This window comes from Mycteria americana, chromosome 4 (assembly GCF_035582795.1).
Source record: "Mycteria americana isolate JAX WOST 10 ecotype Jacksonville Zoo and Gardens chromosome 4, USCA_MyAme_1.0, whole genome shotgun sequence".
NCBI classification, from domain to species: Eukaryota; Metazoa; Chordata; class Aves; order Ciconiiformes; family Ciconiidae; genus Mycteria; species Mycteria americana.
In genome coordinates, this window is record NC_134368.1 from 37894016 (window position 1) to 37907050 (window position 13035).

The following is a 13035-nucleotide window of genomic DNA, read 5'->3' on the forward strand; positions in this document are numbered from 1 at the left end:
CATTTTAGGCCATGTTATTGGGAAAGCCATTGGCACTTGTCACCTTCCAAGAGTCCCCCTCCGCTCTTTCAGTGGGATTCCCTGTACTGGGGCCAGCAATGGGCCCCTCGGCATCTTCGCTCTCCTCCGAAGGCAAGCATGAGCTAGCATATGTACCTTCTGAAGCACTAACAGCTAGCAAAAACTGCTTTAAAACTAAAACTTAATGAAGGTACCCAAACCACGCTCTTCAGACAGAAACATTTTTCACTGTCAAAGCATATAGAGTTTGTAAAGAACCAAGTTTGGAGTCGTTTCCTAGAGTTTAAGTGAATTGGTTTGGCTTTCTAAAAGAGCAATCTTTGATACACCTGCATATCCCTTCATTAACCATCTGATAGTTGAATTCAAGGTTAAGCTAAAAGGCTGCTGTATTTTACTCCGACTTCTGCTGTTTTGGTGTCTCTTCTGGTCCCTCCAAAGAAGAACAACAATGAGGTCTCATATTGCATGGGTTAGAAGTATATCCAGCTCCAGAAAACACACTACAGAAGTCATTATACTGTGCATATTTAAGTGCACAGTACAGTAACTTTCTTTCGTAAGAAAACCAAAAATAGTCCTAATAAGTGCCGACAGCAATATTACACCATTGCTTTTCTGCTACAGAAAAAAAAGCAAATGGAAGAACCACTATCCAGATTCCCTGGGTAGTTATCGACCTTTGAATGCATGCTCTATTGCTATTGTGGCTCAGAACAGGAGCCCGATTAAAAAAGGAGCTGTGAAGACCTGCTCAAATGTCAACAGGAAAGCACTTTGTTTCATCAAAATATACGTGTTTGTACATTCTTAGCATTCAGATATTTCCTGTCACAGGTCTCAGGTGAAATCCCAGGTCATAAACTCAGGGATCAAGTACACCGGACAGAAGAAAGCATGTTTACATATTAGGTGAAGGGATTTTATTCCAAGAAGAACATAATATCCTTAAAAACTTTTCCAGATCTGGCCCACCCAGGGAGCAGTTTCAATATTGGAAACTGGAGACTGCAATAACATTCCCAGCAGTCAACATTAGAAAATAATCAAAACATTTATGCTTTTGTATTTAAAACAAAGAAAGTTTGGAGAGAGCTTGAATTTTCAGAACCACATTAAACTTCTGCTACTGCAGAAAATTATTAAGGAATCCCATCCTCACGTTTCACAGCCACAGCTTCTGCAGGGGAAACCACCATCTAGTTGTAGCTTTTATTTTCTCCAAACACTTCAGCCTTTACTTGACTACCAAGAAAAGAGGAACCTGGCCATCACACGTTTGCCGAAGCCAAGGGAAGGAGTGATGTTGCTCAGAAGCCAGCTTTGGATGCCAAGAGTCTTGGAGTACACCCGATCTGTCTGGGTTGCATCTTTTCTGCTGCTCTCTCTAAATGGATGTCTTGAATGCAGATAAGAACGTGGGAAAGCTTTGGCATGCCCTACCTGGGGGACAAGCTGTAATTCTCCTGGACAGCAGAAAAGGAGGACAGGTTCACCATTCAGATGAATGGCCCGAGGCAACGGCACCAGAAGAGCTGGGAGAGCGCGCCAACTTCGTTACCATTCCCTTCACAAAGGAGCCGAATCAAAAACCTGCCCCTCAAGCCCAGGGACAGCAGAGTGTTCATACACGGCTGACCCTTCCTATAACATCTCTGCAGTAAACACACATTTCTCCAGGAATCAAAACAAACCATTTCAAGCTAAATTTTAAACTGTGGCAACACGTGTAGAAGGTCTGAACTTAGTCCTGAACTAAAATCATTACAATTTGATAAATAAAATACTAAGCAACACGCCTCTAAGTAGCAAATCACAAAGACAGGACAAAGTTGGGAATGCATTACTGAGTTTTTGTGCCGCAAAACCGCGAAGAGGAGCAGGCAGGATGGGGGTGCCTGTGGCTGGTGGCCCCGTGACCATCCCTTGCCGTGGTCCCCAGGCACTCCATCCACCTCAGCCTTTCTAAAACCAAAAATGACTATGTACATAAGAAGAGTAGGACAGATGGAAAGGTGATTTAGCGAGTGGCCTGCCCGGCACGTGATGCTGGCAGCCCAGGAGCCCATTTAAGCGCTGGGGCCCATTTAAACACCTGACAAGGGCTTCATTCACTGTGCACCCGCCGTGCCGCTCCCTGGCAAAGACAAGGGCCCTTTGAGGACGGAAACGAGGAGCATTTAATTAAAGACCGGACTCTCATGCGCAGACAAAGAGATGGAGAGAGTGGTGGCCCGGGTGCCACTTCCGCTTCGGCAGAGCCCCATGACCGAGGGCTGCGCTTGGCCACCGTGGTCCCCTTACAGCATCGCTTCTTTACACAGAGTGTACGCTTAACTTGCAAGGCCGGATGACTTATTTGCCACCGGGAAGGACTCTTTATATACAATGGCGCTCTTTGTGGGGGGGAAGGAGGTGGGGAGACAGTTCTAGCTGGCCATTAACCTTATAAGTCCTTCACTTGAGTTACACAATGAATACCATGTGTCCGTGTATTTGACTTTGCTTCTTCACGAGAAGTTGCATGGAACGAAAAAAGAAAAAGAAATGAAATTAAATAGGTCATATCTTTCCCTCCTGTGTGTTTTTTACTTTCACAACACATTTTAGATAACCTGCGTTAGTCTTGCAGACCATCCATAGCTTTCTTTAAAGAGCAAAAAGCATTTCTGACTCCAAGATTTCACTACCAAAATGTGAGCACAAACTCACTGCGCATACTGAGAAATCAGGCACGTTATATGCAGTCCATACTCATTTAGCTTTTACCTGTCTCTCCCCAGTCTCTATAAGCAAAGTACATTAGAGGCCCAACCCAACACTTCCGAGCAGCAAAGTTCTTTGCTCAAAGTTGGAAGTAAATTCACAAGCACCTCAGCCAGGCCATCAGCTTAAGTTTACCCAAGTTTACTTTTTTTTTTTTTTGGCTGCAATAACCACCTCAGAGATAGAAAATGTGCTTCATGGCTCTCTATCTGGCTCTAAGTTGGGGCAGGAGAGAAGGAGAAAAAAAAATTGTAGTTTAAATCCCCTGAAGTTCCCATGGTAATAGCAGGAGGCATACAAAAGGTGTAGACGAGTGTGAGGTAAACTCCTCCTCCTTGGTTTTATTACTATGAAACCTAACGCTCCCTCACTGAAAAGAAATTTTCATGATATAAAGGAGATAATTGGGAAGAAAAAAGACAATTCGTGTTTTATGACTAGCTATAGCTGAATACCATTTAACATCCAACAGTCTACAGTGCACCATAATCATCCACTAATGACTGGAAAACTCACTGTGAAAATTACTGAACCTAAACCGGTGGGGTGTTAATTTAATTTTTGGTGGCAAGAGAGAACACGGCAGGGAGACAAAAGAAAGGGAGCACTTAGCTCCAGCTCCCAGCGCGGCAAAAAATGTTTCCCCCCCTACGCCTAGCCGAGCAGGAACAATGGACAACAGCCTGGCTTCGCCGACTTCGCTGAATTATAACTCCTGCTAGTTAGTTTAATTATTGCACATACATTTCTTGAAAACTCCATTTGAAACATCAGCTTCTAATTGGAGAAATCGCTCTGGGCATGACCGAAGGGTTATTATAAAGTTTGGTCGCTCCTTTTCAAGCAATCGTTACAAAAGGGCATGGCCCTTCCACGAAGCGTATGAAAACCTCTCAAAGATGCCCATTGTCCGAGACACAGAAATCAAGTGCAAGAGATAGGGAAGGAAGGAAGTCTCAGCTGGGAACACAAAAGGCAATGAAGACACAAAAATGAGGTGGAGCATCCTGCTACACCAGCAGCGCCTTGCATAGAAGAGCTGAAAGGGGAAAAAAAAAAATTCAGCTTCCAGCGTGACAAATATTAGTGGGTGCAAATGGAAGGCGTGTCAAAGACAGAAATCTTATTAAAATAATAACGCTCATTAAAGACTTAAGTTGCAAAAGCCTTGCAAAGTTACAAGAAAGTTTCAAATCACTCTTACCAAAGACAACAAATTTCATCACGGGACCAATAGGTTTGCATAAGGTGACCCTCTAAATCAGCAAATTTAGGTTTGGGGGTTTTGTTTATTCAAAGTCTGTTCATGTTTCCCAAAGCTTCCCCTTCAGCCAACTTCAAAAACCTAGATACACCCATCAATTTCCTAATACCTGAGTAACTCTGATCACTGCAAAAACGGATGCTGAGCAAGCTTTCATGGCGTAATCATTTAGTTTAAAACTTACTTCTCTGGCAGTTTTCTTAAAGTCACACATGAAACACTTCATTCCCTGTATCCTCAAACCCTAAGCTGAGGTGCTAAAGTTACTCTCTGATGTGCTTCATATTCCTGCCCTATTTCACAGGTCTAATTTTACAATTCAAGAGTTGAATCTTCGGACACTGGAATCTCACATGGATATTTACCTTCTGGCTCAGATACACCCGCACCAAGCACACTAGGATTGTCCGGTCCCTGTTAACTACAGATTACACTTTCATGAACTTTTCATTATCAGGCCAAGGTGACTTAAATGTGGAAAGACTATTCAGTGATGAGTCTCCTCCTGGTTTACATTTTACTATCCCAGCAGCGGAAAACATGCTGTGCATATTAGAGGTTTAGTATTCCCTCCTCCTCACCAGCTATGTTTTCCTCCAGTTATTATCTGCGTGGCCATCACAACCCATTACTCGCAAGACCAGCCAAGGCTCTGGACCGCAACAAACAAGACACGTCAGCAACACCAGCAGAGGTTTGAAAGTCAGGCTGCAGTCATAATTTCTGGGTCATGTTAGCACTTAAGGATGCAGGTGAAGGGAAGCGTTGTCCAAGGCTCTCTGGTACCTGTCCATGGAGGTCATGCAGTCGAGAAGAGGAGGCATTTCTGTCCCTTGCCCCCTGCCAGGCAGCAGTGGGAGGTCGGGATGCTCTCCCCACACCACTTCGGGGCAAGCAGCTTGTCCTCCAGCTACCCCGTCCCAGCCGGTCTCCAGGGGCAGGTGGGGCAGAAAGCCACCCCACCTTTCTGCAAGCAGCCAGAGAGGCAAGAGAGCAGGCATGAACTGACCCCATGGCCTGCCACGGCATTGCCCGGGTACCTCCGTGGCCCTGGGGTGCAGAGAAAGACCCCCCAGCTCAGCCCCATGCATCCCCTCATTGCTACGCCCGGCCACGGCAACCCCCTATTCCCACCACAGCACGGGGGCTACCGGCTGGGCCAGAGCAGCAGCAAACAGCAGCTTCACCTTCATCAAAAATACCGTGCCACTTTTTCCTCTTGACCCCATCAGTTATTTATTAACAGTAGTAAAATATTTCTGTTCCACACAGGCAGGTTTTCCTCTTAGCCCGAGATACCCACCACTTCTTTGTAAAAGCTGAAAAGCACGGGGACTTTTTCTTTTTGTCTGTAGGTGTACTGTTCACTGCTTTAATGCTACAAAGTAGAGAATAAAGTGAGAGAGAGCTCCTAAATAAGTCACAGCCATTTACACATTAGGCACCTAATTATGTTGAAAATACAATTACACACATTTAAGCAGATGCTCATGCCCATAGGCCAGGCCCGTTACTTTGACAAGTCTTTAACTACCTAACTTTACAGTAAGAGCAAGTTGAATCTGCTTAGATACAAGACCTGAATTATCAGTCTGGGTGTGGAAAAAAGGCAGTGAAAAGAAATAAAAATCAATCAGTTGCTACCATCTCATTTAGAGCAGCTTAGGACAGCTAAGGCCACTGCACAACAGGCAAGACTCCAGCAGGTCCCTGCTCTTCTTTCATAGCCTTTAATCAAATACTGAGAGGCATTTGCTATTTTTAAAGTCAAATGAAAACTTTTGGCTCCGGTCTTTTGTAAATTTGCAGCAAAGATAACCCCCCAAGGAATGTATATTATTTACACACCAGTGAGCTTACTTATTAACGTGAACTTCTAGCAGAAGTTGTGGCCCGTTTTAAAATACGGAAACACAAAGACCTGTTTACATTCCTTGTCTGGCTTTAGTAACGTCAAGGTCAGAACGCACCCTTCCGTAGCCCTCCTGTGCAGCGGGCTGAGGAATGTCGCCCGATGGGTAGGGTCCAGGGACACCCCAAAAATCAAACACTGACCCTTACACTCTGTCAGGCGATGGCACCCATCGAAAGCTCTTCATCCTTGGGCCAACTGGAGCCAAAAAGGCCACACGAGCCACACTGAGCAGCCAGCACTAACCGCTGCCCGTCTCTCTATGCTTACCACCACACTTTGTTGCGAAAGTAAAGGCATAAGGATTTAACAGCCGCGGGTGGAAAGCAGCACATGCAGGCCTTCTCCCCTTGTTTGCTGGGCACGAAGAGCAACTCCATCCAAACCCTGCCACAATGCAAGTCCACTACCCAACTTTTTACCCTCCTCTAAATATTGGTGGAACGCAGAAAACTTTTCTATCACCAGAATAGGATTTACCACCTGTTCTCCAACACTGTCTTGTCATCTGAGGTTCAGAGGAAATTTCACTGTAATGAAGGAAAAAAGGTCCATCAGCTCATTTTTAAACGGGCAGCTTGTCCTGAGCTTCCCTCTCAGCACGGAAGAAATGGTAATATTCGAATCAGTCTGATGAGGAAACAGCGAGTGACAGAGAAGTGTCTGAAAACTGTGCGAGAGGCAAGACTGCCGATGAACAGAAGCGATCAGACTCTGCATTGCCTATTCCAGAAGGACAGTGACAGCTAAAAACATTCAAAACCGAGATTAAAAAAGGAAACTGAGAAACACCCAATATTCACACTCCATTCCTTGCAGGAACCTTACTCAGCTCATTTTTTTAAAAGAAATGCAGGGAAGCATCCCATTTTAAGGATCTGAAACTCCCAGTGCAGAGAGAGCATCTCTAACTCTGTGACTTGTTCCAGGTGCCCGCTGCGTAAGACACAGATGACAGAAGTTGTACGTAAGGAAAAGACAGTTTGCCCCACCATCACCACTGCAGCGGCTGTGGGACACAACGAGGCCTTCACAGCAATAAAACAAATCCTCACAATTTGTCTTCTCTCCATAAGAGAAGCTGCGTGCTTCAAGCTGTGAAGGTTGCAAGTTACCTCAAATCCTAAGGAAAACTTCAGTTCTGTTGCTCTTCACAACTCCCCAGTATATACATCAAATAGCCACGGCTTTATTTCTTAGAGGGGTTTTTTTTTGCGTGTCAAAATAAGTGCTGCAAACATTTTTGCTCTCCATACTAGGATTTTTTTGTTTCCTGAAGAAAATTCAGGAAGAGATGTGCTCCTTCCTAGGCCGCACTGCACGCAGGTGGGATTCCCCTGGGGCATCACGCCGTAACTCGACTCTTCAGCCCACCATGGCATGACAGAGTTGCCATTTACTGCTCCAAAAGCCACCTGACTTGCACCGCAAAAACCCATACGTTCCTCATCTCCTCCTGCTACTTCTTGCCATGGAAGACACCTTCACAGCAATACTGTGACACAAGTTCCAGCTACCAAGTAGATCCAACTATAGAGTGAAATATTGGTTTAGCAGGACTAGAAATGCTAAAATTATTATTATTAATGAACTTTTTCGATTTCTAATGCTAGAAATTATTATTTTTAACGAAGTGGTTATAACTCTAATTAAAAGCTTGCACTCTTTGCAAGCGTTAGGAGTTATTCCTGAACTGCGCAAAGATCTCGGAGCGCAGGAGGGTGCGGGGTCCCCCCTTAGAGAAACGCGGAGGAGCGAGCCGCAGAAGCTGGCCCACAGGCCAGCCGGCATTCCGCCCTGCAAGGCCTATATTCCAAAATCTACAGTTCGTGGTTTCAGCCTCGCCCGCCGAAGGAACCGGGGCACGCACCCCTCCGGCCCGCCCCTCCAGCTGTCGCCGGTCGCTCTCCGCCGAGCCCCGCTTACTTGCAGCGCATCCCTGTAACGCCGCCGCTCCTCTCCCGGCTCGCCCCCTCCGCGCCCACCCGCTTTGGGGGCGCGAATCCCGCGGCGGGGAGGGCCCCCCCCTTCCCCCCGGCCCCCGAGCCCGCCGGGCGCGGCCGCTCCGGGGGCAGCTCGGCGGGGCCGCCGCCGCCGCGCTCGCCCCGCCGCCGCGACCCCGCCCGGGGCGGAGAGACCCCCCGCCGGCTCCGGGGGCACCTACCCAGGCACTTGATGTGGAAGCCGCTGGGGGGCTTGAGGGAGCGGCGCGCCCAGCCCTGCCGCAGCACCTCCAGGTGCTCCTCCTTGCCCTGCACCAGCAGCACCTGCTCGTCGATCCAGCCCAGGAAGAAGGTCTCGGCCACCGCCGCCGTGGCCCGCCGGTCCCAGAAGTGCTGCATGTTCTCCCGCTTGAAGTCCGCGAAGATCTCGTAGCCGATGCGGTGGCGGCCCAGCTCCGCCGCCGGCCCCTCACCGCCGCCCCCCCCGCCCCCCGGCCGCCCCCCGGCCGCGGCGCCCAGGACGATGGCCAGGGAGTGCGGGGCGATCTGCAGGCACCGCTCCGCCCTGCGCGGCATGGCCGCTCACCGCCCGCCGCCGGGCATGGGCACGGGCACGGGCACGGGCACGGGCACAGACATGCCTTCCCACGGCCGCGCTGCCTCCCGCGGCCGGCTGTCCGCGCTCCGCGCCGCTCCGCCCCCGCCACGGCACGGCAGGGCCCGGGCCGCTCCGCCCCCGGCACACCCCCGGCCCGGCACGGCCCGGCACGGCCCGGCACGGCACGGCACGGTCCGGCACGGCGGGCGAGGCGGGGACGTTATCCCGCGGCTGCCGGTCCCGCAGCGGGCAGCGGCCGCCGCCTCCCGGCCGGGAAGCCCGCACCCCACCGCGCCCCACCGCCCGCCTCCCTGTCCTATCACGGGAGCACCGTCGCCAGAAACGAAAGGAGCCCGCTGCGCGTCCCGGCCGGTGGTGTAGGCTTCCCGGCACCCCCCGGTTTCGGGAGACTTCACCCTTCCCTTCCCCGGGTGAAACACGGGGGCATCCCCCAGCCACTTCCAGAGTGCCCCAGCAAGTCTCTCGGTCCTTCTATTTGTGCGTCTTCCAGTGGTTCCACAGCTGTAGGTAAAACACCGAGCGAGCAGCACCGACCCCGCTGTGTCCAAACGCCCATAACCTTCTTCTTCACCCGTAGTAATCTTGTGCGGCTTTGCGTCTTAGCGGTACTGAACTCCGATAGTGCTGGAGCAAGTGCAAGGTTCACTCCTAACTTCTGTGGCTTTTTTCTCCAGCAGTTTAATATTTTGCCTCCTCTGTGCTCCAGGTCACCAGCTGCCCGTGAGGCTCGAGGGAGAGCTCAGCAAAAACAGGCAAGGAGCGAGCAGAAATGGATGGGGTCCTTCCCGGCAGAGCCTGGCCCGGGCTGTGTGCCGAGGTGGTAGGTGGCTGCTGAGCCGCAGGCGCTGGCAGCAAGGTGCCAGTTACACCCGTGAGAAGGCAGATTTAGGAACCTCACTCCCATCTTCCGTTGAAACCCTCAAACCCACAGCAAAACTGAGCCCCATTTCTGAAAACAGGGCTTGATTTCCTGAATCGGCTGTAGCTGTTGGACGCCGTGGTGCTGTGCGGACCGCGTGGGTGGTTCCAGTGGCCCCTTCGCCTTGGCCCGGGGAGCGGGGCACCACCACGGCACTGGGGAAATGGGCAGCGAAGCATGGGAATGCACTGGAAAGGTGAAGGACACAAGGAAGAAATCTGTGCCGTAAAGAGGGGCAAGAGGGAAGGCAGAGGAGAGGGGAGTGAGAGGAGAGAAGAGGTAGCGGCCACTCTGCCGGGCAGTGGTTTAAGAGCTGCAACAGAGGAGGCTACAGCCACCACATTCTGCACTGCGCACAAGCTACAGTGTTTTACCTCTTGCTCCTGAATTCACTCACATCAACAGCCCTTAAGGGGGCACTTTTGGCCCCCTTAAACTATCACCTGTTCGGTTCTAACTTCATTCAAATCCTGTGGCACTCTCCATCTAGTTTCACCCATTTCCTTCTCCGGGGCACTGTGTGACAGTCAGGCTCCTCTGATATTCCCACTCCCTACTTTCTGGGTTTCATCCAGTGCTGTCCAGGCACTGTACCAAGGAAGGTCAAATTTACCAGCATCCCAAAGAGTTTTACGAGAAGGCAAGCTGTATGAAACCAACTCTACCAAAGGGAAAATTAGAGGTAAAATAAATTGTTCAGAATCACAGTGAGTCATTTTGAGCCAGGAGCAGAGCCTATTCACTCTGGCTCGAAAGTCTCTAGCCCCTTCCCAAATACCCAGCACAGCAAGATCTCAAGATGCCCCTCACCTCAGCCTGCAATAGTTTTGATGGTGCTGCTGTCAATATTTCAAAGGAGCACTTTCACATCGTCGTTCAGCCCTAAGCTTTGCAAGAGGACCCCCAGGCATCCTCATTGTCCTCCAAACTGCTTCCCAAAGTTCACTTGAGCCATTGATTGCCTGTTAAAAGAGCTGGTCTTAGTGTGTTGAAACTACTGTCATGATCTTGTCATACTTGTGTTATTCTTACCTTGTGCCTTCCTCCTCTCTGCACTATATCAGCCTTTTATCTTGCCCATCATACTTGCATTTCAGTTCTCCTGGGCAGGGCTCACCTTTGTGTTGCCTTTGTGTGGAGCACATCACATTGACATCTCAACCGCTGATCAGAGTCACCAGGTAACTTACGGGCTTGGATGGGTTTTCAGTTTTTACTCCTACCTGCAAGAACAAAGGAGCCAAATTAAGCCTTTTGACTGTTTTTAGGTTTCTGCACCAGCTACGTACTGAGCGCTTAGATGCAGGGCCCCACGTTTTGCCTACAGCCCCCAGGTCCCAAGTGCTAGCCAAATCTGTGATCCTTCTGCAGCCTCCGGAAAAAGCGCGTGTTCAGCGCAGCATGCCTGGCAGCCTGCGGTCGCGGCATCGGCGTTGCCCTCTCCATTAGCTGAGCTCCTTTTCCTTTCAATACTAATTGCTGAAGCAACTGGTGTGGTGAAACATGCCACGCAGTCATTTTCCTCCCCTTGCAGGGGATTTGCAGTAACACTTGCGGGCTGTCAACATCTTCCCCATCCCTGGCTTGTTCTCCTGTAAAGGCTAGTCCTCAGCCTGCTAATCCTCTCCCACCCTGCTTTCAGCACCTCTTCCCTCGCGCTGCTTCACGCCTCTCCCCTGCGCTGGCAGGCCGGCCCTCCCGCCCGCTCTCCCTCCGTCCCCACGCTACCCCTCTCCGCAGTTCACACGCGTGTAATGTCCCACACAAGTGTAATGGCAAGGTAACGAAAGAGAGTACGCTATAATTTGTCCAAAACATGTTGTACAGAGCACAGTGGTTGTGGCACAAATTGAAATACTCCATGCGCTGGGGGTTAGGTGCCGTCCCCATAAAAGCCAGTGCCAGGATTGCCTGAGCTGAACCTCGAGGCCCCGGTTAAGAGACTCCCCTTGTTTCAAGTGCCTGGGAAAAGGCTGTGGACGACAAGTATGTAAACTGTTCATCATTCATTATTCCCCTTTTTTTCCTATTTCATTACTAATTCAAACAACTTCTCTGCCTCAAAATTTGAGGGGGGGGGTGGTGGTTTATTTTGGTTTGTTTGCATTTTGTTGCCTGCAGGTTTGGGGTTGAACAGCATCTCCTTCTTTTTCATTTGCTCTCACTTCAAGGGACTTCTTCCAAGCAATCAAGATCTATAGCCAGACCAAAGCTGATCTGGTATTTCCCCGTAGAAATACAAGCTAGCAGACAGCCTACTATCTTCTTATGGCCAAGTAATGAAAGTGGGTGAAGTGGAACTCCTAAGTGCCTCTGAAGTGTTTGGAAAGGCAGAAGTTTACCCTGCTAGCAGGGCAAAACCCCCAAAGATTTAGACACGTCTTTGAGATGCGTCTGCAGTGGCAGGAGGTCCGCAGCAAACCACCTTATTTATTCCAGGTAGGAGCAGAAAGCCAAACAAACCTGACGGAGCTGTGTTCTCCAGCTGTCTGTACCGCCTGATCCGGAGCTCAAGTGTGGTACCTCTGTCTGCTGCAAACGTCTCCTTATCAAAAACGCTCTGGGAAAAGAGTATTCCCCCAGAATTCATCTAGGGCCACAGAATGGAAAAGGCAGGCGGAGGTGAAATACATATATTTGAGGGTGGTTGTGCCTCCTTGATTTGTACATAGTAAGGCAAGTTACACCATTTCACAGCCTACGTAGTACGTCAGCAAGTGATCTGCTTCAGACGCAGTGTTCAGGCAAGCACTTCATTCAGGATTTATTCTGTGAGGGATTTTGAAAGAGTATTTCCTATCGGAAAACAATTTCTTAAATCTCTCTAGTGGTTTTATACAAGAAGAAACGATACCTTCCCTCCTTATTGTCCGTGCAGTGTTGTCACCCGGTGAGAGGCTGCACGCTTCCCAGCCGAGTCGCCTCGTTCCCAGGAAGAAGCTGCTCTTACCTTTGTGGGGGCGTTTGGGTGCCTGAAGTGTTTGGCAAGAAGCTGCCAGCTAGAGGCTGGATTTTTAAGATATTTCTGTCAGGGCTTTTTTTTAACATACCTGCATCTATTCCCGTGTGGAAGGCTGACTGAAGCTGGAGACTTACCCTGGCAGCCCAGTGACAGGGAGCTCAGTGCGACTGCCATCGTCAAATACAGCACTTACTGCAGCCCTAACGAGAGCAGAGCTTACAGACCTTGATAATAAATTTTGAGAAGAGTTGCCCTCTCCTCCTACCCCAGCAGAGAGCTACATGAGCCCGGCCAGACTTGCTCGGACATGGAGTCGATGAAAACTGGCTCTGGCTTCTGGCTTTGCCGCTGTGGACGGGCAGGTAGGAGAAGGGGCAGAAGCAGGTACGTCCATAATACACAGGCCAGATGCTCTTCTTATCGTACCCTGAGAAAAACCAGGAGCAATCTCAGAAGAGTGAATGCTCTAAAACAACGGAGATCATGAACAGTGGTGGCAACTTGCAGCTGAGAAAAGCAGGATGGTGGAAGGGGTGTACTAGTAGTTGTTCCTTAAAACTCTTCCCAGAAGTGTGGCAGCCTTTGTAGGGGAATACAGCTCTACATTTGCCTAGTGTGCATCACATGAA